We start from the raw sequence: 25964 nt of genomic DNA, 5'->3' as shown, positions 1-25964 counted from the left end.
CTACCCAGGGTCATGGAGCCAGTGGATTGTGTGTCTCTAAAACCTGGCTTTTAACCTCTACAGTGTAATGCAATTGCGTGGGGACAAGTGCATGGAGAACTGCCTACATGGCATACGTTAAGGGCTTCTGAGTGGCAGGCCACTCCCTTGTGCTGGGCATGTAAGCGGCAGGTCACTTACCCTGTAGGCACAGCCCTGGGCGTGGGGCCAGGTGTGGCAGTCCCTAAGCTTGCTCCACGGCCACTCCTCAATTGGTGGCTGCAAGGACAGTTAGCAGACACTGCATTGGTGGCTGCCTGTAATCTGCCTAGCTGCTGCCTGAGTATATACACATGGTAACCGCGCAGTAAAATCAGACCTGCTTCCTGCTTGGTCCCCGCAGGTCTTGATTAGCGACTCCCAAGCCTCACTCTCCTCCACCCTATTCTGTAGACGTCCTCACTAGACGAGAGAGCCCACACACAATAGTTAACAAAGGGTTCCCAAAATGGAAGTGTAAAATTAAAATAATAATAACCCCAGATGTAAGTTCAAGGTGATTTTTTTTTTGATGGTGCTGAGGATTGAACCCAGGGCTTTGTGCATGTAAGGCAAGCTCTCTACCAACCAAGCTATTTCTCCAGCTCTCAAGATGATTTTAATGAAACTTATGTGAAGGGGGGGAGAAAAGGGGGGAAAGTGTGCTAAAATTGTGTTATTTTTAGAATAGAGAATCATATCCACATTGAATAATTTAAGACATTTTGCAACACAAAATGTATTTATCCCAAAATCTGAATGATTTTATTTTTCCTGATTATAAAAGCTATATATATAGCTTTTATAATATATATATATATATATATATATATATATATATATAGAGAGAGAGAGAGAGAGAGAGAGAGAGAGAGAGAGAGAGAAACAATTTAAACACTTCACAAAATCCAAAGTAGAGGGTAAAACTCATGCTAATTTCCATTACCCAGTGGTAACCTTTGGTACTGTTTGCTAAATGACCTTCTAGATACCTCTTCATGCAAAGATACACACATACATCCATGACTGTGCCTGCATGTATGTGTGTCTATCTGTCTCTCTGTGTTAGCTCTCCATTGCTGTGACAAAACACCTGAGATAAATAACTTATAAGAAAAAAGGTTTGGGGCTGGGGATGTGGCTCAAGCCGTAGCGCACTCTCCTGGCATGCGTGCGGCCCGGGTTCGATCCTCAGCCCCACATACCAACAAAGATGTAGTGTCCGCCGAGAACTAAGAAAAAATAAATAAATATTAAAATTCTCTCTCTGTCTGTCCCCCTCTCTCTCTCACTCTCTCTTTAAAAAAAAAAAGGAAAAGAAAAAAGGTTTGTTGTTTTGGCTTGCAGTTTCAGAGGTCCCAGCCCATGGCCTTGGCCCTGCTGCTCAGGCTGTGGTACCACAGTGTATAAGGGGGAACACGTGGTGGACGGGGAAGCCGAGACAGCAGAGCTGGGGTTCCAGTACCCCATCAACTATGCCTCTATCTTGACCTATCTGTCCATCCCCCATCTCCACGGCAATAAGTCACCCCGTTAGTGGCTGCGGGGGACCCACTGGCTGATGCGCCATTGTTCACTTATACAGTCCTAAGCTGCTAGGCCACCATGCTTCCCGTGTTTGGAAGTCACACCTGGGCTAGGATGACAATCGTGAAGTGCCTGTCTCAGTTCTCTCCTTAGAATCCATCGAGTGGTCAGAGGTCAAAAAACATCACAAACTTCAGGGGGAGGGGACACTGCTGCCCTGTCATGGCTCTTTACAAACCAGGGGCTTCCGGCTCCTCTGGACAGCGGCTCCTTCTGCTGGGTCCTCAGGACAGCACAGTGTGGCCTCACGCCTGAGAGGAAGCCACCCTCGCTGGCTGCTGCTGGGGTGACTGGCCGGGGCCTCTCCTCAGCAAGGGAATTTTCCAAATCCTGAAATTGCCCTGTTTGCACATTGCAAATAATTTGGCCACAAGAATTTCTGCACCTGAGAGCTGGGAGTGTTCTGTGGTGCAGCACTTGACTGGCAGGCCCGAGACCCGAGGCTGATTCCCTGCAAAAGAGAAAAAAAGAAAGAGCAACCTCCTCCTCTGCCTCCCTCCTGTGGGTCTGGGCCAGGCGTGTGCGTGCCTCTTTCTCCCGCCACAGGCTTGAGTATTCCCTTCTGAAAAGGGTGGGGGAGGTCAAGGGCCTCGGCCCAGAATTCTGCAAACAGAACCCAGGGCGGATGTGTCAACACAGAGGTGGGGCTTGCTGTTCTGCTGACGTCTTAGATGTACCCACCAAGCCAGGCTCTCTGCTGGGGAGGCCCAGAGGAATGAGATGCAGGCTCTGATCTGAGGTGCTGCCCCATGATAGTAGGAAACCAGGCACTCACGGGCACGGGGTAAGGGCAGAGGAAATGGGAATTACGCAATCACAACCTGCACCTGTCATCCCAGCAGCCCGGGAGGCTGAGGCAGGAGGATGGAGAGTTCAAAGCCAGTCTCTGCAAAAGCAAGTCGCTAAGCCACTCAGTGAGACCCTGTCTCTAAATAAAACACAAAAGAGGGCTGGAGACACGGCTCAGAGGTCAAGAACCCCCTGGGACCATGAAGGCAGCCTTGGGCACAGGGAGAGGCCACTTTAGCACCACAGACTTCGGCAATGTCTTTCCAGCAAGACCAGCCCCATAGGCTGCTTTTCAAGTCCGCGGTTAAGTCACTCGCAATAGGATTTTCAAGGTCTCCATGCGCCAGACACTTCTTTGGTGGTGGAGTTGACATTTGTTATTGGAGGAAGTGGAGCTTTTATTAGCACGGGACTAGGTTGACGGTGATGTCACCTTCCTCTGGCAGGACCAAAGCACGGGCTGTTTGGAAAGGGAAGGCACCAGGATGCCCCCCTGGACCCAGGCAAGGGGGATCCTATGCTCTCGAGAGTCCCAAATCAATTTTCCCTAAACTGTCCTTTATGTGTGGTTTTTCCGAGTCAGGATGCGGGACCCCCATCTGCTTTGCATTGACAGCTCTCCCTATTTCATAGCGTGGATTTAAGGGACTAAGCTACTGTCCTAGAGCCTGTTCTGGCTTACGGACTGGTTCTCTGCCGTGAGTTTTAGCAGGTCCTGTTGTCACCTGCCTCTCCTGTGTCTAACAGTCCGCACCTGTCACACAAAAGGAGAAAACAGCCCAAAACAAACAGCGAGGGCAGAGGAGATGGGAATCACGCAGTCACAACCCGCACTTCCTGGGGATTTCTGGAACATTTTGCCGAGAATTGCAGACGTGACCTTCTTTTCACGTACACCTAGAGCGTCACAGTGGTAGAGCTCTCTCCTAGCATGCATGAGCCACCGTCGATCCTCAGCACCGCATAAAAATAAAATAAGGGTGTTGTGTCCACCACAACTAAAAAATAGATGTTAAAAAAAAAGTTGACTATTTTTCTCATGAAAAAGTAATCTAAGGGCTGGGGATGTGGCTCAAGGAGTAGCGCACTCGCCTGGCATGCGCGGGGCGCTGGGTTCGATCCTCAGCACCACATAAAAATGAAATAAAGATGTTGTGTCTGCCGAAAACTAAAAAATAAATAATAAAAAAAACTAATCTGAGCTGGACGCGGTGGCGCACGCCTGTTATCCCAATGGCTCTGGGGCTGAGACAGGAGGATCACGAGTTCAAAGCCAGCCTCCTCGATGGCGAGGCACTAAGCAAGTCAGTGGACCCTGTCTGGTCAAATACAAAATAGGGCTGGGGATGTGGCTCAGTGGTCCAGTGGTCCCTGAGTTCAATTCCTGATACCCCCCCCCAAAAAAAAGCAATGTGTTTGTGTGTGTGTGTGTGTGTGTGTGTGTGTGTGCGCGTGCACGTGCCTGTGTGGTACATTGGAGGTGAAACCCAGGGGTGCTCTACCACTAAGCTACATTCCTAGTCTTTTTTATTTTGAGTCAGGGTCTTGCTAAGTTGCTGAGGCTGACCTCAAACTTGCAATCCTCCTGCCTCAGCCTCTCAAGTAGCTGGGATTACCAGCATATAGCCATGCCTGCTTCAAAAAGCTATCTTCTGTCAAGTCAAAAGGTTGACTTGAACAAAAAACATTTTATGACCACCAGGTATGAAATCAATAACAAAAAAGTATAGAAAAAATTAAAGACTCTTTCGCTAATGAGCCAAAAAAGAAACTGAGATGGGCTTTAAGATGTGTTTAGAAGTAAACCAGGATGAAAACTCCACCTGTCAGAACATATCAGCCACTTTCACGGGAGAAAAGGATTGAAAATAAACACAACATTTAATACAAGAAGTCAGCAGGACAGGGCTGGGGCTGGGGCTCAGTGGCAGAGCACTTGCCTAGCACATGTGAGGCACTGGGTTTGATCCTCAGCACCACATAAAAATAAGTAAATGTAAAAAAACAGCTGGATAAACTCTTAAGATGTAGGAGAAAGGAAATGTTAAAGAGCAAAAATAAGTGAAATAGAAAGTAGCATAATAAGTCAGATGACTTAACCAAGCCAAATTCTGCTTTAAAAAAATATATATCTAATAATACTGGCAAACCTCTGGCAAGATTATTGAAGGAACAGAAGGAAGCCAGAGGCTACCACAGGAATCAAGAGGCAACATGCCCTTGGACAATGAATATGACAAAAATATAATAGGGTATTATGACCAATTTTATTCTGATAACTTTAAAAATTTAAATCAAACACACAAATTTTACATTTAAAAATAATGAAATTTGGCCTCAGAAGAAATTTTAAAATATAAACAATGTTTTAGCCATTTAAAAAATTAAATTGGTGATCAAAAATCTTTATATCCACAGGGTGTGGTGGTGCACACCTGTTATCTTAGCAACTCAGGAGGCTGAGGCAGGAGGATCCCAAGTTCAAGGCCAGCCTCAGCAACTTAGCAGGGCCCTAAGAAACTTAGTGAGATGCTGTCTCTAAATAAAAAAAAGAAAAAGGTCTGGGGATGTGGCTCAGTGATCAAGAGCCCCTGGATTCAATCCATGATACCAAAAAAAAAAAAAAAAATCATATGCAAGAAAATCCTGGATAAGAATTTTTTTTTCCCCCTTAATCGGGGGAGTTTTACCAAACATTTAGGGATGATTCACTCAATTGAACACAAACTTTTCCAGAGAGTTGAAAAAAATATCAGTGCTCCTTCATTGTTTTTATGAAGCTGGGAAATCTTGATATCTAAACCAAAAACTGCTCAAGGAAGGAAAATGTGGTGTTATCTTTTCCATAAACAAGCTGTCAGTAAATAGAATCCGACAATAGAAAAGATAACACTGTGTGACCCAGTTGTATAGGAGATTTTAAAATACATTAGAAAATCGAGTAATGTTATCAACTACATTAATAGATAAAAAGAGAAAATCGTATGATCATCTCAATAGACACAGAAAAAGTATTGGACAAGAGTCAAAGTTTCAAGTTTCCAAGCCAGGTGCAGTGGGGTGCACCTGCCATCCCAGCTGCTTGGGAGGCCTAGGCAGGAGGATTGTTTAAGTTCAAGACCAGCCTTGGCAGCATAACAAGATCCTGATTCCGAAAAGAAAAAGAAAGCTAAGCAAACGAAGATATAAAGAAAACCTCTTAACCTGCCTGTAATCCCAGCAGCTCCGGAGGCTGAGGCAGGAAGACCACAAGTTCAAAGCCAGCCTCAGTAACTTAGGGAGGCTGTTAGTGAGACCTTGTCTCAAAATAAAAAATAAAAAAGTGCTGGGGATGTGGTAAAGCATCCTTGAGTTCAATGCTCAGTACCAAAAAAAAAAAAAAAAAAAAAAAGGAAAATCTTAACCTCATTCAGGACCTAGAGTGAAAACCTTAGGAAACCCTGAAATGTTTCCATCAGAGACAAGGCCAGGATGGCTGCTTCCATCCTCCCATTTCAACATTAAAGTCTAGTAGGGCCAGGAAAAATAATCAGTACACTCTCAGCCCAGAAGAAACAAAACTGCCATTATTTGCAGATAAAGTGATTACTGTCTCCCATGGAGAAACTGCGGAGAGTGGGGCCTGGCGCACAGTAGGCCCTCAGGAAATAGTTGTTGAGTGAAGGACTAGATGGAGTAGAGGGTTGAAAGGACCCTGTCAGCGCCTTTGTCTGCTTTTATTTGTAGCTCCTTCTGATTTTCCCAGTGTGTGTCTGTGTATCTCCATTTACTTTCAAACTTAAGTTTCGTTTTTATATGAAACCTTGTCAAACCTCTTTCTTTTTACTGATGTGAAATTTGCATTACATAAGATTAACCTTGGTGTGTGTAGCGGGGCACTGGGGTTTGAACCTGGGCACTTTGCCACTGAGCTACATCTCCAGTTCTGTTTTCATTTTGAGACAGAGTCTCTAAGTCATTGAGGTTGGCTTTGAACTTGTGACCCTCCTGCCTCAGCCTCCCAAACTGCTGGGGTCACAGGCGAGGGCCACTACACCTGACTTAATTCTGTTACTTTCTTGCTGTTTTTTGTAAATTGAAATCCCTTGCCCAATTCAAGGTCCAAGATTTACTCCTGTTTTCTTCTAAAAATTTTATGGTTGTAACTTCTATCTAGGTTGTCGATCAATATTCAGTTAATTCTTGCACATGGTGTTGGGAAGTCTGATTTCATTTCTTTGCATGTGGATATCCAGTTGGTCCAGCACCATTTGTTAAAGAGTCTAATATTTCCTCCATTGACTGGTCATGACATCTTTTTTGAAAAATTAATTGACTGTACATATATGGGTTTATTACTCTCAATTCTATATTAATTGACTGTACATAGATGGGTGTTACTCTCAAGTCTATTTTGTTGGTCTATACCTATAGTTAAGCCACTACCAACTATTTTGATTATTAGCTTTGTAATAAGTTTGTTGTTGTTTTGGTAGCGGGGATTGAAAAGGGGCACTCAGTCATTGAGCCATGTCCCCAGCCCTAGTTTGTATTTTATTTAGAAACAGGGTCTCACTGAGTTGCTCAGCACCTCGCTTTTGCTGAGGATGGCTTTGAACCCACAGTTCTCCTGCTTCAGGCTTCCGAGCAACTGGGATTTCAGGCATGTGCCACCGTGCCCGCTTGTAATAAGTTTCAAAGTCAGGAAATGTGAGTCCTTCAAATTTGCTCTTTGGTTATGTTTTAGCTACGTGGGGCTTCTTAGAATTTCATAATAAGCTTCTCTGCGTTTGCAGAGAAGAGCCTTGGAATTTTGATAAGGATAACATTGAGCCCGTAGGTCACCGTGAGTCATATTGCCACTTAATAATATTAAATATTCCAACCCATGAACATGGATTTTCCATTTCTTCAGTTTTTCTTCAATTTCTTTTAGCAATGTTTTATAGTTTTCAGTGTACAAATCCAAGTTAAACTTAAGTGTATATTCATGTCTCTTGATAGACTAGGATTCTTTATTGGAAATTCGATAAGCTTTTCTCTAATTTTGGCTATAATATTCTGAGTTTAAGAAGAGAAATACTCATTTTGATTTATTTTTTGATTTTTCAGATGTTCCAGTTTAAAAAAAAAATGCTTCTATTTCTGACTGAAGACTAGGTTTCTTTTTATTTTTTTTGTATCATATTTATTAAATGCTAATATTCTCTCTCTCTCTCTCTCTCTCTCTGTTACAGGAGATTGAACCCAGAGTGCTTAACCACTGAGCAGCATCCCCAGACCTTTTTTTTTTTTTTTTTTACATTTTATTTAAAGATAGAGCCTCACTGAGTGGCTAAAGGCCTTGCTGAGTGCTGGCCTTGAACTTTCTATCCTGCCTCAGTTTCCCAAGTGGCTAGGATTACAGGCGTGCGCCATGCTAATTATTTCTTAAATGTCAGGTTCAGTTTACACTGTCATTCTTTTTTTTAAATTTTTTTAATATTTATTTTTAGTTCTCGGCGGACACAACATCCTTGTTGGTATGTGGTGCTGAGGATCGAACCGGGGCCGAACGCATGCCAGGCGAGCGCAATACCGCTTGAGCCACATCCCCAGCCCTACACTGTCATTCTACGTGGAACAAATGTTAACAAACTCTTACTAGGGATTTGCTTCACATTTAATTCCATTTACAAACTCAGTTCACAAAACCACTTTTGTCTTTAAAGTTTATCTGTAAGTTTGTCATAGTGTTGGGGATCGCAAATCAAGTCAAGATGGTGCCTGGCAATTCACCAGGAGGAGTGGTTTGTGAGGCAACGCCACTGAGCCATTAAGATAGTGGGGGTTCCTTATTGGCTGACTGCTGTATCTAGATGATGCTAATTGGGTCAAGCTGTGTGTAATCAGTTAGGTATCTAGACCTCTGCTGGTCCACAATAAAGCGGCTCCGGCTTCCTTGAGCCCCCGCTCAGTTCCCGATGAGTTCCCCCGCAATAAAGCAGTTCCCGCTTCAACCTTCAAGTTGCTTGTCACCTCCCGGTTATTTTGCCCAGCCGGACTGCAGCATCATAGTAGCTTCCTTCTCCACTGTTCTAATGTCCTGGCTCGGGCAGGGCACGTACCGCACCCTCCCTCCCCTCCCCTGTATCTCTGAGATGAACGTCCTTCCAGCCTCTCTCCCCCAGGCTGCAGGGTGGGCCTGGAGTAGCCTGCTTCAGCCTGCTCTTTGCAAGATCATTTCAAGTGAACTATTTTCATTCTCTGCTAGTTCTGTAATCTCAGTTGGTCTCTCCCGCTCAACAGGCCAAGCCAGCTCTTAGCTCAGCAGGTAACAGTTAAAAGTTCAAAATGGGTAAAGATGTGCTACTTGTTTCCTTCGCTCACAACTTGTGCCACGTGACTAGACACTTAAGAAGCAAACTGTTGCCGGCAAGGGGGTGCTCGCCTGTAATCCCAGCGGCTGGGGAGGCTGAGGCAGGAGGATCTTGAGTTCAAGGTCGGCCTCAGCAACTTAGGGAGGCCCTAAGCAACTGAGAAAATCCCTGTCTCTAAATAAAAAAATAAAGGGCTGGGGATGTGACTCAGTGGTTAAGCTGAGTTCTATCCCTGATACCTCCCCCACAAAAACCCAAACAGTTGTGAGCCAGTAGGTACCAGACGGTATGCAGTGGAGCCCAGGTCTTTGTCCTGTTAGGTGCTCCAGCCATCATCTTATAGAGAGGGTTGGAGAAGGTGGATGTGACACCACCCCAGACCAGGCTAGTGCTTCTGAGGCTGGCATTAGGCAAACAGCAACTGTCCAAACCATGGTTTAGACAGGAGACCTTTCAGGGCTTGGGCATCCGGCCGTATCGCTAAGGACTTGCTAGATTTCTCTACCCTGTTTATACGAGGGTACGGAGTGTTGCTCAAGTGAATTGAGACGCCTTTGATGTGACCATTAGAGCCTTTTACTAAGAGTCATCATGCCAATTAATGTGAATTTCATTTTTTGACATTCAATTTACCAATTAGCAAGCCTGCAGTGTGGTCTAGGTATGGATAGCCCAGGTGGTTCCTGCCTTTGGATCTGCCTTCTAATATGATCCCAACCACCCCCATAGTCCATGACAGACACGCCATCCATGATGAAATATTTTAAAGTGATCACAGATTTTTTTTTTTTTTGGTATTGCAGATTGAACTCAGGGGTGCTTAACCACTGAGCCACATCGCCAGCACCCCCACTTTTTTCCTTTTTAAATTTTTATTTAGAGATAAGTTCTTGCTGAGTTGCTAAGTGCCTTGCTAAGTTGCTGAGGCTGGCTTTGAATTCACGATCCTCCTGCCTCAGCCTCCTGAGCCTCTGGGATTACAGGTGTGCGCCACAGCACCCAGCTGATCACAAATATTATAATAAGCATTTTGAAGAAGTTCTATAATGAGAATTAATTTTTGTGTGGAAGTGTCCTCATTTTGCCTCCATCTTTAAAGATAGTGTCACTGGGTATTAAAGTCCAGGTTGATGTATTTTTCTCTTTTTATCATTTTGCAGGTGTCTTATAGCTTCTGGTCTGCTGCTGAGAACCAGTCATCCCTATTCTCTTGTGAGTGACCTGTTTCTAAGTTGCATTTAAACATGTCCCTTGTCTTTGTTGCTGTCTGGAGACTGTCATGGGCACGGGTGAGACATAAAGAACAATAGTGTGGCCCAGAGTGAAAGCTGAGGTTGGTCTACAGGATTTCTGAATTAAGGTCAGGCAGAGAACTTACCATCAGACATTTCCAAGCACACAAGAAGCCAAGCTAGCCTGAGTAAGAGCTGGAGAAAACAGCAAGAACAAGAACGTGTGGACCCCAGGGACTGTAGGTAAGGGAACTGATGGGTGATCTCAGTTTAGGGTTCTAGATGAAACTATTAGAATATTTAGAAATAAAAGACATCAACATGAAAACCATGGATGTGCATCAAGAGACTAGCAGCAACAAGCAGGTGGGTTTGAACAAAATAAGCAAATGAGACTTTAAAAGATAAAAACACATCAGTGGAACAGAATGGATTAAGCAGTAGATTAGAAATAACTAAAGAGAGAATTGGTGAACTGAGAGTTGCATCTGAAGAAGTTTCCCCACAATAAAGCACAGAAAAACAAAGGCGTCCATAATGAGGAAGAAAATTTAAGAGATGTGGAGGCAACAGAAAGGGCTTTCTGTATCTAAAAAGACCAGAGGGTGCCAAGGAGAAGAAGCACTGGAGGAGTTAAGAGCAGTACATTTTTCAGAACTGAAGAAAAAGAGATGAGCCCAGGCGCCAAGGCCCACGCCTGTAATCCCAGCGGCTGGGGAGGCTGAGGCAGGAGGATGGCAAATTCAAAGCCAGCCTCAGCAACTTAGAGGCTATCAGGTTAAGATGTAGGAGAGCAAAAATAAGAAAGACTTTTATTCTAGTATTAAAAAAAACAGCCAAAGAAACCCTGAACAGAATAAAAAACACATTTTAAAAAACAGGCCTAGCAAAGCGCAAGGGGGTTGAGGAAGCGGGATGAAGAGATTGCAGAGAAGGAGTCCTTCACCTGCAGCCAGAGCTGCCACAGCCTCGCCCCAGAGCCACCACCTCATCTAACATGGGAACGTGGGCGGGTCTTCCACTGATCAGGGGATCCATGAAGCTGGGCTCTGGGGAACACTCAGTTCAAAATATTTTCTAATTTTTTTTGTGTGTGACTGCTTTGACCTGAGAAGTATAGAAGTGCGTTGTTTAATTTCCAAATTTAGATATTTTCCAGATGTCCTTTTCTTATTGATTTCTAGTTTAATGACATTTGAATAAGAGGACACACGCCATCTGATCTTAATTATTTTAAATTTATTGACGTGCCTTACGCTCCAATATGTGTTTACCTTGGCAATGTTTCATGTGACCTTGAAAAAAGTATACTTATAGTTTTTAGGTGTAATATTCTTTTTAAAAATTTTTACTTTTTAGTTTTAGGTGGACACAATATCTTCATTTTATTTTTATGTGGTGCTGAGAATCGAACCCAGTGCCTCACGCATGCTAGGCGAGTGCGCTACCACTGATCCACATCCCCAGCCCCTTAAATTTTTTTTAATATTTATTTTTTAGGTGTAGTTGGATACAATACCTTTATTTTATTTATTTTTATGTGGTGCTGAGGATTGAACCCAGGGCCTCACACGTGCTGAGCAAGCGCTCTACCACTGAGCTACAACCTCAGCCCCTTAGGTGTAATATTATATAAATGTCAATCAAATTGAGTTAGTTCATATTTTTGTTGTTCAAATCTACTATGTTCTTGCAGATCTTTTTGTCTTATGGTTATAACAGTTACTGAAAGTAAATTGTTCGAATTCTTTTTTTTTAATTTTGTTTTAGTTGTAGTTGGACACGATGCCTTTATTTTATTTACTTATTTTTCTGGTGCTGAGGATCGAACCCAGTGCCCTGCAGGCGCTAGGCAAGCCACAGCCCCAGCCCCTCAAATCTCCAATTCTAAGTGTACATTTTTTTTTATTTTCCTTTTAGTTTTGTCAACATTTGTGGGATGCAGTTAAAGCAATACTTACAGAAAATTCTTTGGCTTAAAAATGTTGTTATTAGAAAAGGGAAAAGGTTGACTACCAATGCTCTAAGCTTCCATTTTAATTATATAGAAGAAGAGCAAATTAAACCCAAGACATGTAGAAGGAAGAAAATCATCAAGAGAAGAATGGAGTTATAGAAATAGAAAACAGACATTGAAAAAGATCAACAAAATGAAAGTTAGTTCTTTAAAATGAGTAAAATATTATAAATAAAGATAAAATATTGAAAAACAAGCCAGGCATCGTGGTGAATGCCTGTAATCCCAGCGGCTTGGGAGGCTGAGGCAGGAGGATCTCGAGTTCAAAGCCAGCCTCAGCAAAAGTGGAAAGTAAAACTAAAAATAATGAACCAACCATCTCAAGAAGTGAACAGAGAGAGGGAGAGGGAGAAGATGAAGACAAAGATGAAGAACAACAACAACTATAGCAAAACAGGGGCTGGGGATGTGGCTCAAGCGGTAGCGCGCTCGCCTGGCATGCGTGCAGCCCAGGTTCAATCCTCAGCACCACATACCAACAAAGATGTTGTGTCCGCCGAAAACTAAAAGATAAATATTGAAATTCTCTCTCTCTCTCTCTCTCTCTCTCTCTCTCTCCTAAAAAAAATAGGGCTGAGGTTGTGGCTCAGCGGTTAAGTACCCTTGGGTTCACTTCCCTGTAAAAAAACAATTAAAAAAAAAACCAAATTATAGCAAAACAAACTCAAAGAAAGAGAGGGCAAGTAATCGCTATGGTCAGAATGTTTGTGTCCCTGCTCCGAATTCAGATGGGGATGGTGTTACCAGGTGGAGCCTTCAGAAAGTGAGTAGTCATAGAGGATGAGTCCTCACAAATGGGCTTAGTACCCTTTTAAAATTGGCAAGTGACCCATAATTCCAGGGCTTGGGAGGCTGAGGCAGGAGGATTGTGGGTTCAAAGCCAGCCTCAGCAATTTATTGAGGTCCTAAACAAATCAGCAAGACTCTCATCTCTAAATAAAATATAAAAAGGGCTGGGAGTGTAGCTCAGTGGTTAAGTGCCCCTGGGTTCAATCCCTAGTACAAAAAAAAAATCCATATTGATGTAAATGTGTCCTCGTGCCTCATTACCTTATTGATACCTGCAACACCTGTGGTGTGTCACTCTGCTTTTTCATTCTTGGTGTCATTCCATATTTGTACCACCCTCTGTCTCTTGAGCCATCTCAGGGGGAAGTTTACCAAGTCCTTAATATCTTTAAAGATATCTACAAAGATCTTCTCTACGATATGTTCATTTTTTTCTTTCTTTAATTTCTACTTTATTATTTTTTCAGTTTCTTTGAGCTGCTATGACAAAATACCATAAACTGGATAGTTTAAAAACAGCAGAAATTTCTTTCTTTCTGTTCTGGAGGCTGGGAAGCCCAAGATCAGGGCTCAGACTCTGTGTCTTGGGAGAGCCCACTCTGTGGTTCATACATGGCCCCTTCTAGCTAGGCCAGACATACAGCCTTTGCCGAGTGGTAGTGACTAAATTTCTCCTTGTAATCAAGACCAGTCCCCCTTTTTAGCCCCCTTGAGCCTAAGGCATGAAGACCCCAAGGGCTGACAGCAGCCCCAAATCTGATCCGATGGAGCTGAAGCTGCACCCTCTTGTTTTGGAAACTCCACCTCCAAACCTGCTGAGCTCAGCATAGTGGCGATGAGAAGTAAAAATTCTGCAATGAGGTTTCTGGGCGCCATGGTGGGAGGAGCAGTCCGTTGTCTCTCCCTTGATTGATGGGAGGGAAAGCAACACACATGGGTGGCAGATCCAGAGCACACACCACATCCGGTGCTGGAAGACCTCCTCCTTTCACTTCCTGCTGTCTGGAAAGTTCTCTCCTTAGTGATCATGTTCTTGAGTAGGAATCTGGGATGGGAAAGTGGAAGAGATTTGCTTTGGCATGGAGAATGGCTGTGATCACTATAAAAGCAGGGTCTGGAGGAGGGAGGACCAACAGTCCCTGGTGTTGAGGACAGTCCGGCAGAGAAGGGCCTGGGCTTCCCCTGTTAGGGCACCCCTCCTGTCAACGCCTGTGCCTGAACGTCACTGACTGTACTGAACGGCTGGGCTTAGGAACTGCCTCGGCAGCTCTTCACACCCCAACCCCTTTGTGTCTGCTGTCTCCAGAACCGCAGCTGGCGCTCCCTTTCTCCACTTGTGGGGCAGAAGGGAATGTGTACCTGGGTACTTGGGTTCTCAGACTCGTCCTCCAGTCCAGGTTGGGGGTTGGAGCTGTAACAGTCCACAGCTCGAGCTCCAGTGAAGATCCAGCCACTCGGGCAGCTGGAGCCCAGCCTGCGTGAGGCAGGGGTCTCTGCCCTCAGATCGGCTCTGGTACAGGGGCAACAAGACCCTGGGCTAACAGGACCCACCACCTGGAACCACAAGGGACCTTCCTGGTGCTGTTCGTGGTCCTGAACTGCCGCTGCTGGTTTCGGGGCACTTCCCACTGAGGGCGCCTCCATCCTGCCCCTCCCAAGGACTAGAGATCAAGTAAGCAAGGGTGTGAGGAGTGGCTAGGAGACCAGGAAACAGAGTTCTTCAGAGAATACTGCTGCTGAGGCACTTCCAGGGAGAGAAAACGGGACTTTTATTTTGGCCGCCATTTACCAAATGTTACAGTTGCCAAGACCTCTGAGAAGTTGGGAATCACATCACCCCACCACACCATTTCTACAAGTTTATAGAAAGGGATCAGGCTGGGTGTGGTGGCATATACCTGTAATCCCAGCGTCCCAGGAGGCTGAGGCAGGAGGATCATGAGTTCAAAGCCAGCCTCAGCAACAGTGAGGCACTAAGCAATTCAGTGAGAGCCTGTCTCTAAATAAAATACAAAATAGGACTGGGGTTGGGGCTCAGTGGTTGAGTGTCCCTTAGTTCAATCCCTGGTACCAAAAAAAAGTGGGGGGTATGAAGACCCAGGACTGCACTTTTTAAAAAATATTTATTTAGTTGTAGATGAACACGCAGTATCTTTATTCATTTTTTATGTGGTGTGGGGATCGAACCCAGTGCCTCACACATGCGAGGCAAGCACTTTACTACTAAGCTACAGCCTCAGCCCCCAGAACTGCCCTTTCTTGAACTTCAGGGTCCATGTTGGATTCCTTATCACTCTGTCCGCGTATATGGTAGGCGTTCAATGATGTTGATCGAACTGATGGGATGTTGGGTGTAACTTCATTCCTGACTCTAAGGAGAGCCGGAAGGCTAAGGAGCGAGTTCCAACAATGTGTCAGTCATTTGTTCTTAGGTTCTTTAATGTCATCCCCATGGGAGATTTGTCACACCTTTCCCAAGCAAGAACCAGGCTTACAGCGCCAGGCCCCCTAGGGAGAGGCAAGGTGAGCCTGAGGCTCAAACCCAGTCATGCTGATCCCAAAGGTGGTGATTTCCTCATCATCTACTGTATCCCACTGGACACTTCCTCTATGTGCAAGAAGCGAGAGAAGCAAGAGAAGCAGACTCCATAAAGGTGAAGCAGCTTGCCACACCGACAGACCTTGGTTAGCATCTGGAGGTCATGTTTAAAGGTTAGATATGGACTTTGTGCTGATAACTGTGCTGATCAGGGTGTGGAGCCAGGGGCTCAGTCTAGGGCTTGGGGGAGTGGGGGGTTGAAACCCCATCAGGACTCAGCCTTCCTCCTTGTTTCAGTGCCTCCCTCATGGTCAAGTTTCGGACCAGCAAAAGTAATAAATGACTTCCGACAACAGGAGAAGTCATTGGGAGAGCCAATAATGATGCGAAAGATCTGGCAGGGGAACAAGAAACGGCTCGGGTGCTGTGCTTGGAGGCCATAGGAAGGTGGTTTTCTCCGGCTCCTGGATGAATCATCTTGGCGGCCACCCAGACTTCCAATGGGATCCAGAGGTGCAGCCAGCTCTGGGTCCATGCAGGCCAGCTCTCTCCTCACATTTCCCTAGGTGGGGGCTGTTTCCTAGTCGGCCGGTGCCTCCCCTAATCCCACTTGATCTGCCTGGGTGCTGCTCCGCTCCATGGTCGGCCTCCTCCATGTGTCCTTATGACCTGTCTTCACAGAGTGCATTTAGACTGTGTCTCCCAGAGGATTTGTAGACATGTCCCTTTACTTCATCATCCCTCCTACACCTCGTGGGGCTGGTGCTGACCGCATTGCAGTCCCCTAGCATCTGACTGGTGCGGTCAGCCGAGTTAGGATGATGGGATGGCTGACCCCACGAAAGACCGCATTGCACCGTCAGCCAGGCGCCGACACCATTCTCCACGAGGGGAACGGACCGAGGAGAGTTTTATTAGGGGGTGTTGTTTTGTAATAACTCTTTAAATGTTTGCTTCTTAGGAGAACATGGATATGCAAGGGGTAGAGGTCAGGTATGGATCTGAACCCATTCTCTTAAGGCACAGTTTCTCAATGGGTTCGCACCACAGACCACTTCAAGGATGTCTGGCCACAAATCATCAATTTATAGTTTTTTAAACTGTAGAGTTCCAGCAAGTAAGTTTACCTTGAACGATGAAACATCATTTTCTTCTTCTTTTTCCCATGAACTCTCCAGTGATTAAAATTGCCCAGGGTGGCCACGAAAATACGATCCTCCTGCCTCAGCCTCCCTTGTAGCTGGAAACGTCGTTTAAAACATTAATAATCGTCTGGAGTCGGCGAGAAGACCCTCCTTCAGCCCTCCCCCGCTCCCTAAGGCAGGGGCGGGGCCATCACACTTAGCCGCACCGTGATTCGCTCAGAATCGGACACGTGACTGTGCGGATCCAATCGCCGCGAAGCTCGGACTTCTGGGAATTCTGGGACGCGCCTCTCCTTGGTCTGGGCGGCGGGGAGGGGCGTGCGATCCGGCTCGGCGCGGCCGGGGCCGTTTTCTTCTGCCCCCGGAGAAGCTGGTCTGAAAAGAAGCCAACGCGAGGAGGAGGACTGAGCCAAGGCACCTGCAGCGAGCCGGAGCCAGAGCCCTGACATCACAAATGCCCTAATTAGTTCCATTTATGGTTCAGTCCGGAGGGAGCTGGGCTCGGTGGTCCACGCACCGAGCCGCGCGTACCCGGTTTTTCTCACCGCGTGCTGTAAAGGTGTGCGTGGACCCGGGCTGCGGTGAGCCCACGTCCAGTTTTCAGATGACTACTTCCTTTAGCCCCGAGTCAAGGTCCAGGTGCATTTTGTTGACCATGAACTCTGCGGTGATTAAAGCCTCAGGAGGAACCCCCTCTTGCATTCGCAGAGCGGGGCCCTTCCTCTCGCAGCCATCGCTGCTTCAACCTGGCGCAGATCCCAAAGCGCCATTTCTGGCCCATGACTCACAAAGCAAATAATCTATAAGTGAAAAGCCTCTTATCATACTTTGGCAGGAAAAACAAGATGACAAGCCAGGCAGCATTTTTCCTTCATGTTTGGACCCCAAATGTGCCAAGGGCTGCTTTATGCTCTGCACAAGAGCAATTTTGGCTCAAAAGCAAAGTATTAGCTCGCATGTGTACGCACTAATAATTGCTTTTCTACACTGTGTGCCCTTAATATTGTGCAATGTCCAACAGTGCTATCTGATAAAAGAGCTTTGTCAATATCCTCTTGGCTCTCTTCCCAAGCATAGGCTTTATCTTTATCTTTACAGCTGGTCCAGGAGCATCTTGGCAACGATAAGAAGCACTTTTATGTGCATTTGTGAAGGGGGACAGTAACTGACCCTCATGGCTTTAGCCACCTCCGCACCTTTAGTAACAGGAATATTCAGTGTTACATTAGAAAGCATTATTTTGTGCTTGTTCTGGAAAAACTGGATTGGTTGCTTTTTTTTCTTCTTTATAAAGAATAGAACATTTTTATGGCCTCAGATTACTATTTATCAAAGTTTTAATTTTGACAGTAACATATTAAAGACTAGGGACAAATGCATTGCTGGTCAAATAATGAAACTTTCCAGTATTCCTCTTTGTACTTCCACTCACCATTTGAATTTATGGCTGTTACATGTAAAGTCAATATATAGGGATTTGTATGTCTTAGAAAATGCAGCTTTGGGAGGGGAGGGGGGATAGTAGAGGATAGGAAAGGCAGCAGAATACAACAGTCACTAGTATGGCAATATGTAAAACAGTGGATGTGTAACCGATGTGATTCTGCAATCTGTATACGGGGTACAAATGGGAGTTCATAACCCACTTGAATCAAAGTGTGAAATATGATATGTCAAAAGCTTTGTAATGTTTTGAACAACCAACAATAAAAATTAAAAAAGAAAAAAAGAAAATGCAGCTTTGCTTCCATAGTCCCACTGGAGAACTATTTATTCATTGTGTTTACATTGCTCTTCCGAGGATTTATGCTACCATTCTCATTATTTTACATTTTGAAGAACATCTTTGGAGTCATTGATCCATTTTTGTGAATTAGATCTCTAATGCAATATAATAGTGACCAACACACACACACACACAAAAAAAAAAAAAAACAAAACATAAAACATAAGCACTAATTTGGGAGTGTCAATCTGATTTCTGTTCTTTTCTGGGCAATGTAACTCTTCTAACTGGTAGGTTCTAAGATTTTATTTTTACTTCCAGTGTTCTAAGGTTTCCCAGTGTAGTTCTAGGGGTGTCTGTTGGGGGAAAGAGGGGTAGAAGTATACAGCAGCAAGTCTTTGGAAAAACATCTCAGGGATCTCAAAATTTCTCAAGACCCTGAACACTTTGCCTTAAGTCTCATTCCCCCAGTTCTGAAGTCTCTCTAGAAGCTGTTTGCTTTTTCATTGACCAGGAAGTGACTGATAGATGAGGACACTTGGCAACTGGTCATGCAGTGCTGTGACCCTGACACAAACTCCTAACAGGCTGTGTTCTGCTTCAGTGGAGATAGAAAAGAGACCTAGAAATAGTGGCAAGGTTGCAGACCTCTTCCCTCCCCTCTTTACCTTTACCTTTAACTTAGCTCAGACCTTCATAAAGTCCAGCATGGTGACAGGATGATGTGCTGTCCCTCAGGGCCACTTGACATCATTCCTATTCTTCCTCTTTGGACACATGACAGAGTCACATTTTTCTTACATCCTTGAGATGAGATGTGAACATGTGATTTGCTTTGGCCAATGAAATTGAGGAAAGGTGACCTTACTTCCTTGTAGAAGTTTCCAGAGCCAGAGTACCTGTCTTCTCCCTGCTGTTGCTAAGTCATGCTCCAAGTGTGAGGCCAGGCTGCAGCCCTCAGTGAAGAGAAGAGAGAATCTTTTTGCCACCCCCAGATGTTTACAATCAAGAAAAAAGCTACATAACTCAGTTGGAGATGTAATTCAGTTGGTAGAGTGCTTGCCTTGCATGCACAAGGCCCTGGGTTCAATCCCCGGCACACCACACACACACACACACACACACACACACACACACACACACACACACACGGGCTGCATTGATTTAACCATTGTGACCCATCTGCCTATATATATGACACCTACCCAAATTGAGCAGCTTTATAGGTGTCCTATAAATTTTAATAGGTTTTTATAGATGTTTTCTATAAAGGTTGATGGGGCATAATGGGTAAAGCCACTGAGGTCTTGGGATTCGTTGGTTCCTGCCCCATCACTAACCTCCTCTGATCCAAACGGATGGGCACGCAACTCATAAAGGGGCACTGACCCATCTGCCAGGTTCCCTTCCTGAAAGCCTGCACCCCCTGGTCCCAAGCAGCATCCCACATTGGAGGCTGTTCTCCACTCCCCAAGACCCTCTCTCATAGCCATCATCGGCTGTATCTTCAAGCTCTTGTTAAGCTAACTGCCAGTCTTTCGTTTTCCCTTTGCCAACAGCACACCCCAAATTGGGAATATTTTCAGTATTGGTAAGGACGTTTAACAAGCAAAAAAACTCTTAATTGCATTCTTTCAAAACTAAAGATTAGCATTGAGTCTAAGGTCCACAGTGGTCATTAAAATACAAAGATCTATTTACTATTCGGAGATTTGTGGTGCACGGCGCTGCTCCAAGTCACGCAACAGCGGCGCGTGGCGTCAGTCGCTGTACCTGGAGGCGGGTGTGGGGAGGGGTGCGGGCGGAGGTCGCGCTGGCAGGGGCGGGGCTGGGCAGGGGCGCCCCCCTCGGGCGGCCGCCAGAGCTGCAGCTGCAGCAGGAGCCAGGCTCGGCGCCGAATCCCGTGATGGAGCCGAGGGACGTGCCACCAGCGCCCAGGCCCGCGATTGCCCAGCGGAAGGAGGAGCGAGGCGCCGAGGGGGGTCTGAGTGCTGGGGGAGGGGGCTTACGAAGCGGCCGGAGCCCAGGGAACTTAGGGGGCCCCGGGGCCGAGGGCGGCAGAACCGGGACCGAACGCGCGGGCGCATCTGCTGCATCTCCACCATCACCGAGCTCACTGGACCGGGAAGATTCGGCGCCCGAGGGCGGGAGATGGAGCGACTCCACGCACAAGACGCAGAGCTCTCCGGGGACAGAAACCTGCACGTCCGCGGGGCCCGGAAAACGGCGCGCGGTTCTCTCCCCGGCCGCGCAGCGCCCGACCCGGGCCAGGAGAGGAAGCAGCTCCGCGCGCGTCCCGCCCGAGGGGGCCCAGGTGGCCGTGGGCCCGAGGACCTGGCCATCCGAATTCGCCGTGCATATCGATTCGCATATTTTCCAGATACTTTTGAAATCCTTAAAAAAAAAAAAAAGTGGAGGTCACGTGTCGATTTTAGCTGCGCCCCTCCTCCGCGTGTACTTTTTGGTTGACATTCCCCCCCACCGCCCCATTATTCACATCTTTGCCCACTCGACGTCAGTCTGCGGTTTTATTGTGTAGTAGTTGATTCTAGAAGTCAGATACGGTGACTCCTGCGGCATTTCCCCCTTCGCCGCACGAACGGATGCGACAACTCCTGCGGGCCAAAGCGGTGAAAATGGAGAAATTTTGCATCTCTTCCAAACGGGCTTCACAGAGCACAGGTTTAATTCTTGAATTTCAGATTTGAGACAGTTTTGTATTTTTCTGTAACTATTTTTCCAAATGGTTTCATTGGCCCTTTTCAGGAACTTGTCAACTCGTTTGCCTCATTTTTTTTTTTTTTGTAAGAGTCGTTTTAGGCTCACAGAAAGACTCAAAGGAAAGTACAGCGATTCCCCACCCCCCACACGCATCCTCCCGCACCGCCCGAATCTCACAGCCCTGGTACATTTGTTGTCACTGATGAACCTAATTACTGCGCCTTCGGTACCCAGAGTCCGCAGTCTCCGTGAAGGGCCACATGTATAGTGAAACATAGTCACCATTGTTTGTCCTTGTCCTAAAATCCTCTGTGTTCAATCCCTCCCAACCCCTGGCCACCACTGTCTCCCTAGTTTTGCCTTTTCCAAAATATCCTACAGTTGAGATCATGCAGTGTGAAGCCTTTTCAGATCATCTTCTTCCTCTTAGAAATATGCATTTCAGTTTCCTCCTTTTCTTTTTTATGATGTGAGAGCTCATTTCTTTTTAGTGCTGAATAATATTTCATTTTAGGATGTATCTAAACCTAATTTAGGTTTAATTATCCATTCATCTACTTAATTGTTTCCCAGTTTGGTTTTTTCCCCTGCTGAAGACTGAACTCAAAGATGCTCTACCACATTCCCATGCCTTTTTGTTTTTCATTTTAAGACAGGGTTTCCTTGAGTCTGGCCTCAAACTTACAATCCTCCTGCCTTAGCCTCCTGAGTAGTCAAGTGTATACCATGGAGCACTGCTTCTTCCAAGTGTTGACAATTATGACTAAGGCTGCTATATGCAATTGTATGGGGTTTATGTGTGGGCACGTTTTCAACTCCTTTGGGTAAATAACCATAGAGTGCAATTGCTAGATTGTAAATAGAAAGAATATTTTAAATTTTGTATGAAACTGCCCAACTGTCTTCCAAAGTGTTAATTCCTACCAGCAATTGACTACAGCTTCTGCTGTTCCAACCAGCATTAGGTATTGTCAGTATTCCAAATTTGGGGCATTCTAATGGGTGTGTAGTGGTATTTCATTTTAACTTAAATTTAATTTAATTTTACCTAATGATGTATGGTGTGGAACATGTTTTCACGTGCTTCCTCACTATCAGGTATTTTTTTTTTGGTGATGCATTTGCTAAGATCATTAGTTCATGGAGCTGGGGCTGGGGCTCAGTGGTAGAGCACTTGCCTAGTATGTGTGAGGCATTGGATTCGATTCTCAGCACCACATAAAATAAATAAATAAAATATAGATAGTGTGTTCATCCATAGCTAAAAAATATTTTTAAAAAATCTTTGGTTCATTTTTTTTTGTTTTGTTATTAAGTTTTAAGAGTTCTTTATTTACTTTTGGATAAAATTTCTTTATCAGATATGCCTTTGGCAAATATGTTCCCCCACTCCAATGCTTGTCTTTTTATCCCTTTGACAAAGTCTTTTGGAGAGAAGGAGTTTTAATTTGATTCTGTTCTTGGGGATTGAACCCAGAGACATGCAACTACTGAGCTGTATCCACACACGTTTTTATTTTTTTATTTTGAGACAGGGTCTCACTACTTTGCAGAGGCTGGCCTCAAACTTGGAATTCCCTGGCCTCAGTCTCCCAAGTCGCTGGGGTCACAGGCATGCACCACTGCATCCAGCTAGGAGTTTTTAATTTTAATGAAGTCCAGCTTATCAACCATTTCTTTCAGGGATCGAGACCTTGGTGTTCTATCTAAAAAGTCATGGGGCTGGGGATGTGGCTCAAGCGGTAGCGCACTCGCCTCGCATGCGTGTGGCCCAGGTTCGATCCTCAGCACCACATACCAACAAAGATGTTGTGTCCGCCGAGAACTAAAAAATAAATATTAAAAATTCTCTCTCTCTCTCTCACTCTCTCTCCTCTCTCACTCTCTCTTTTAAAAAAAAAAAAAAAAAAAAGAAAAAATAATAATAATAAAATAAAAAGTCATTGCCTTACCCAAAGTCATCTGGGTTTTCTCCTATTTTATCTTCTAAGATTTTAAAAAAATCTTTTAGTTATAGGTGGACACAATGTCTTTATTTTACTTCATATGGTGCTGAGGATCGAACCCAGTGCCTCACACATGCTAGGAGAGTGCTCTCTACATCTGAGCCACAACCCCAGCCCTCTTCTAAGATTTTGATGGTTTTCCCTTTTACATTTAAGTCTATGATCCATTTGAGTCAATTTTTGTGAAAGATGTAAGGTTGTATCTAGGTTTTTTTTATGAATGTCCTTTTGTTTCTGCACTATTTGTTGAAAAGATTATCTTTGTGGGGCTGGGGATGTGGCTCAGCGGTAGCGCGCTCGCCTAGCATGCGTGCAGCCCGGGTTCGATCCTTAGCACCACATACCAACAAAGTTGTTGTGTCCGCCGAGAACTAAAAAGTAAATATTAAAAAAATTCTCTCTCTCTCTCTCTCTCTCTCTCTCTCTCTCTCTCTCTCTCTCTCTCTTTAAAAAAAAAAAAAGAGTATCTTTGTTACATTGTATTCTTTGCCCGGTTTTCATAGATCAGTTGACTGTGTGAATCTATTTCTGGGCTCTTGGTTCTCTTTTGACCTATCCGTCTGTGATTCCACCAATACCACACTGTCTAGATTACTGCAGCTTTATAGTGGGCATTAAAGTCGGCACTGTCAGCCCTCCAACTTTCTTCTTCTTCAATAGTGTGTTGCTAGTCTGTGTCTTTAGACTCTCCATATAATCTTCAAAAAAGTTTGCTGATATCCACAAAATAACTTGCTGGGATTTCTTGACTCCGTAGATTAATTTGGGAAGCAGAGACCTCTTGATGACATTGGCAACATTCTTATCCATGAACATGGACTACCTCTCTGCTTATTAGTTCTTTGAGTTCTTTCATCCGAGTTTTGTAGTTTTCCTCATGGAGATCTGGTATATATTTTGTGATGTTTATACCAGAGTATTTCATTCTTTTAAGTGTTAATGTAAATGGCATCATGTTTTAAATATCAAATTCCATTTTTTTCACTGTGGATATGTGGGAAAACTATTGGTCTTTGTTTATTAACCTTGTATCCTGCAACTTTGTTATAATCATTTCCTAGTTCCGGAAGTCCTTTCATGCCTGTGTCAATTCTGTCAGAATGTCTGCATTGATGAACATTATGTTCTGGATGTTTGTGACCTCTCTAAATTCTTATGTTGAAAACTAACCCCCCTGTGCAATAGTACACAGTGGAGATGGAAGGTCCTCAGAGCTCCATCTTTATAAAAGAAATTTCGGGGAGCTTGATCATCCCTCCGCTATGTGGGAATAAATAGAGAGTGCCATCCATGAGAAACGGGCACTTACCAGACACTGAAGTTCCAGCCTCTTGATCTTGGACTTCCTATCCTCCAGAACTGTGAGAAATAAACTGCTCTTGTTTATAGATTACCCAATGTAGGATATTTGCTATAGCAGCCTAAATGGACTAAGACAGCAGTTGTTTATCTGCAAATGAAACACTTTTATTTCTTCCTTCCCAATCTGGTGTACCTTTCTTTTCTTGTCTTATTGCATAAGTTATGACTTCCAACACGATGTTGGGAAAGAGGATGAAGGGGGATATCCTTACCTTGTTCCCAGTCTTAGTGGGAAAGAGTCCGTTTTCTCAATTTGCCTGTTTTCACAGCTGGTATTTTGTCACCAGTCACATTTCTGGTGTGACCATATCCCCTAGAAACTCAAGAGTAGTTTTAACGCAAGGCATAACTCCATGGAGCTGGTGATTTCTAGGGAGATAGTGTTGACAAATGGCAAGTAGGAAATACATCTTAGGAAACTGCATTCACAAAATTTGATTTCCTGTGTTCAGTCGCCAACTCCCTGGAACCATTATCTCTCTTTACACAGAATACCTTAGAAACTTAACTCCTTCCATGTTAATATTCAAAACTGCATTTTCTGTTTTGTTTTTCTTTTTTAATTTAGTGACAACTTTTCAATTAAAGTTACTTGACTATTGGTGACTACAGGAATGGAATCTAACCTTGCAAACTGCCTGAATTTGCCCAGTCAGTGCTACTTGTATGAGTATGCGACGTTTCCTGTTGTCCTGCTCTTAGAGGTGAATCATCTTGCCAGACGCTGCGGGATGCCTGTGTTCTCTAGACTCCTGACAGGTCCCATCTCTTCCACGATGACCCTCTGGGATACTGTAATATACCTGGGCGTAAGAATTTTTTTCTCCTCTTACATTTTCCTTCATGTTTCCTTGAAATTGAGAATTCCATCTAAAATAGCCAAGAACCTTCCTGAAACTCCTCCACTTGCTCTGCCAGGTTAAAAGTAACAGGGAGAGGGGCAGGGGTTGACTCAGTGGTAGAGCGCTCACCTAGCACATAGGAGGCCTGGGTTCAATCCTCAGCACCACACATAAATAAATAAAATAAAGTTATTAAAAAAAAAAGTAAGGGGGGAAAATGATGATGGAACATGATAGACATTATTATCCAAAGTACATGTATGAAGACACAAATTGGTGTGAACATACTTTGTATACAACCGGAGATTAAAAAAAAAAATTGTGCTCTATCTGTGTAATAAGAACTGTAATGCATTCTGCTGTCATATATAAATTTTAAAATATTAATTAAAAGAAAGTAAGAGAGGAGGAAAACCCTTTGAGTAAAATATGGAGTGAGAGAAAGAACATTCTGTGGGTAAATTAAGATTTTTGCAAATACAATAACTGGGAAATCATGGATATAATGTAGAAAATAAATATAATTCAAACATTCTATGCTACACATTTTATTCACTAAAAAATATAATTACTATTAAAATTGAATGCTGTTACATATAATGAAAATTGGTGCTACTGTTTTTTCAGTATTTTTTTTTAGTTGTAGTTGGACACAATACCTTTATTTTATTTATTTATTTTTATGTGATGCTGAGGATTGAACCCAGTGCCTCTCACATACTAGGCAGATGCTGTACCACTGAGCCACACCCCCAGCCCCAGTGCTACTGTTTTGAAAATGAGATCTTGTGCCATTAATGCAGCTGAACTGAATATTATGCACAAACATAATATTTGGCGCACAAATTAATGC

At 44.4% G+C, this 25964-nt stretch overlaps 2 long non-coding RNA genes across 4 annotated transcripts; one reads left to right on the top strand and one right to left on the bottom strand.

Moving 5' to 3' along the window:
• Nucleotides 1-891: 891 nt before the first annotated feature.
• On the top strand, nucleotides 892-17760 carry LOC144378511 (uncharacterized). Of its 3 annotated transcripts, XR_013440251.1 has the most exons (4): nucleotides 892-9944; nucleotides 12553-12744; nucleotides 15334-15482; nucleotides 16488-17760. It is a non-coding gene; the product is annotated as an uncharacterized LOC144378511 (long non-coding RNA). The 3 variants fall into 3 exon arrangements; XR_013440250.1 differs by lacking the exon at nucleotides 12553-12744 and having other exon boundaries at nucleotides 902-9944; XR_013440249.1 differs by lacking the exons at nucleotides 892-9944; nucleotides 12553-12744 and having other exon boundaries at nucleotides 12751-15482.
• Nucleotides 14875-21088, bottom strand: LOC144378512 (uncharacterized). Its single transcript, XR_013440252.1, has 2 exons — nucleotides 20678-21088; nucleotides 14875-20574 (listed from the first exon to the last, which is right to left on the bottom strand). It is a non-coding gene; the product is annotated as an uncharacterized LOC144378512 (long non-coding RNA).
• Nucleotides 21089-25964: the final 4876 nt, after the last annotated feature.

Source organism: Ictidomys tridecemlineatus, chromosome 6 (genome assembly GCF_052094955.1).
Source record: "Ictidomys tridecemlineatus isolate mIctTri1 chromosome 6, mIctTri1.hap1, whole genome shotgun sequence".
NCBI classification, from domain to species: Eukaryota; Metazoa; Chordata; class Mammalia; order Rodentia; family Sciuridae; genus Ictidomys; species Ictidomys tridecemlineatus.
This window is presented reverse-complemented; position numbering and strand designations above follow the sequence as displayed.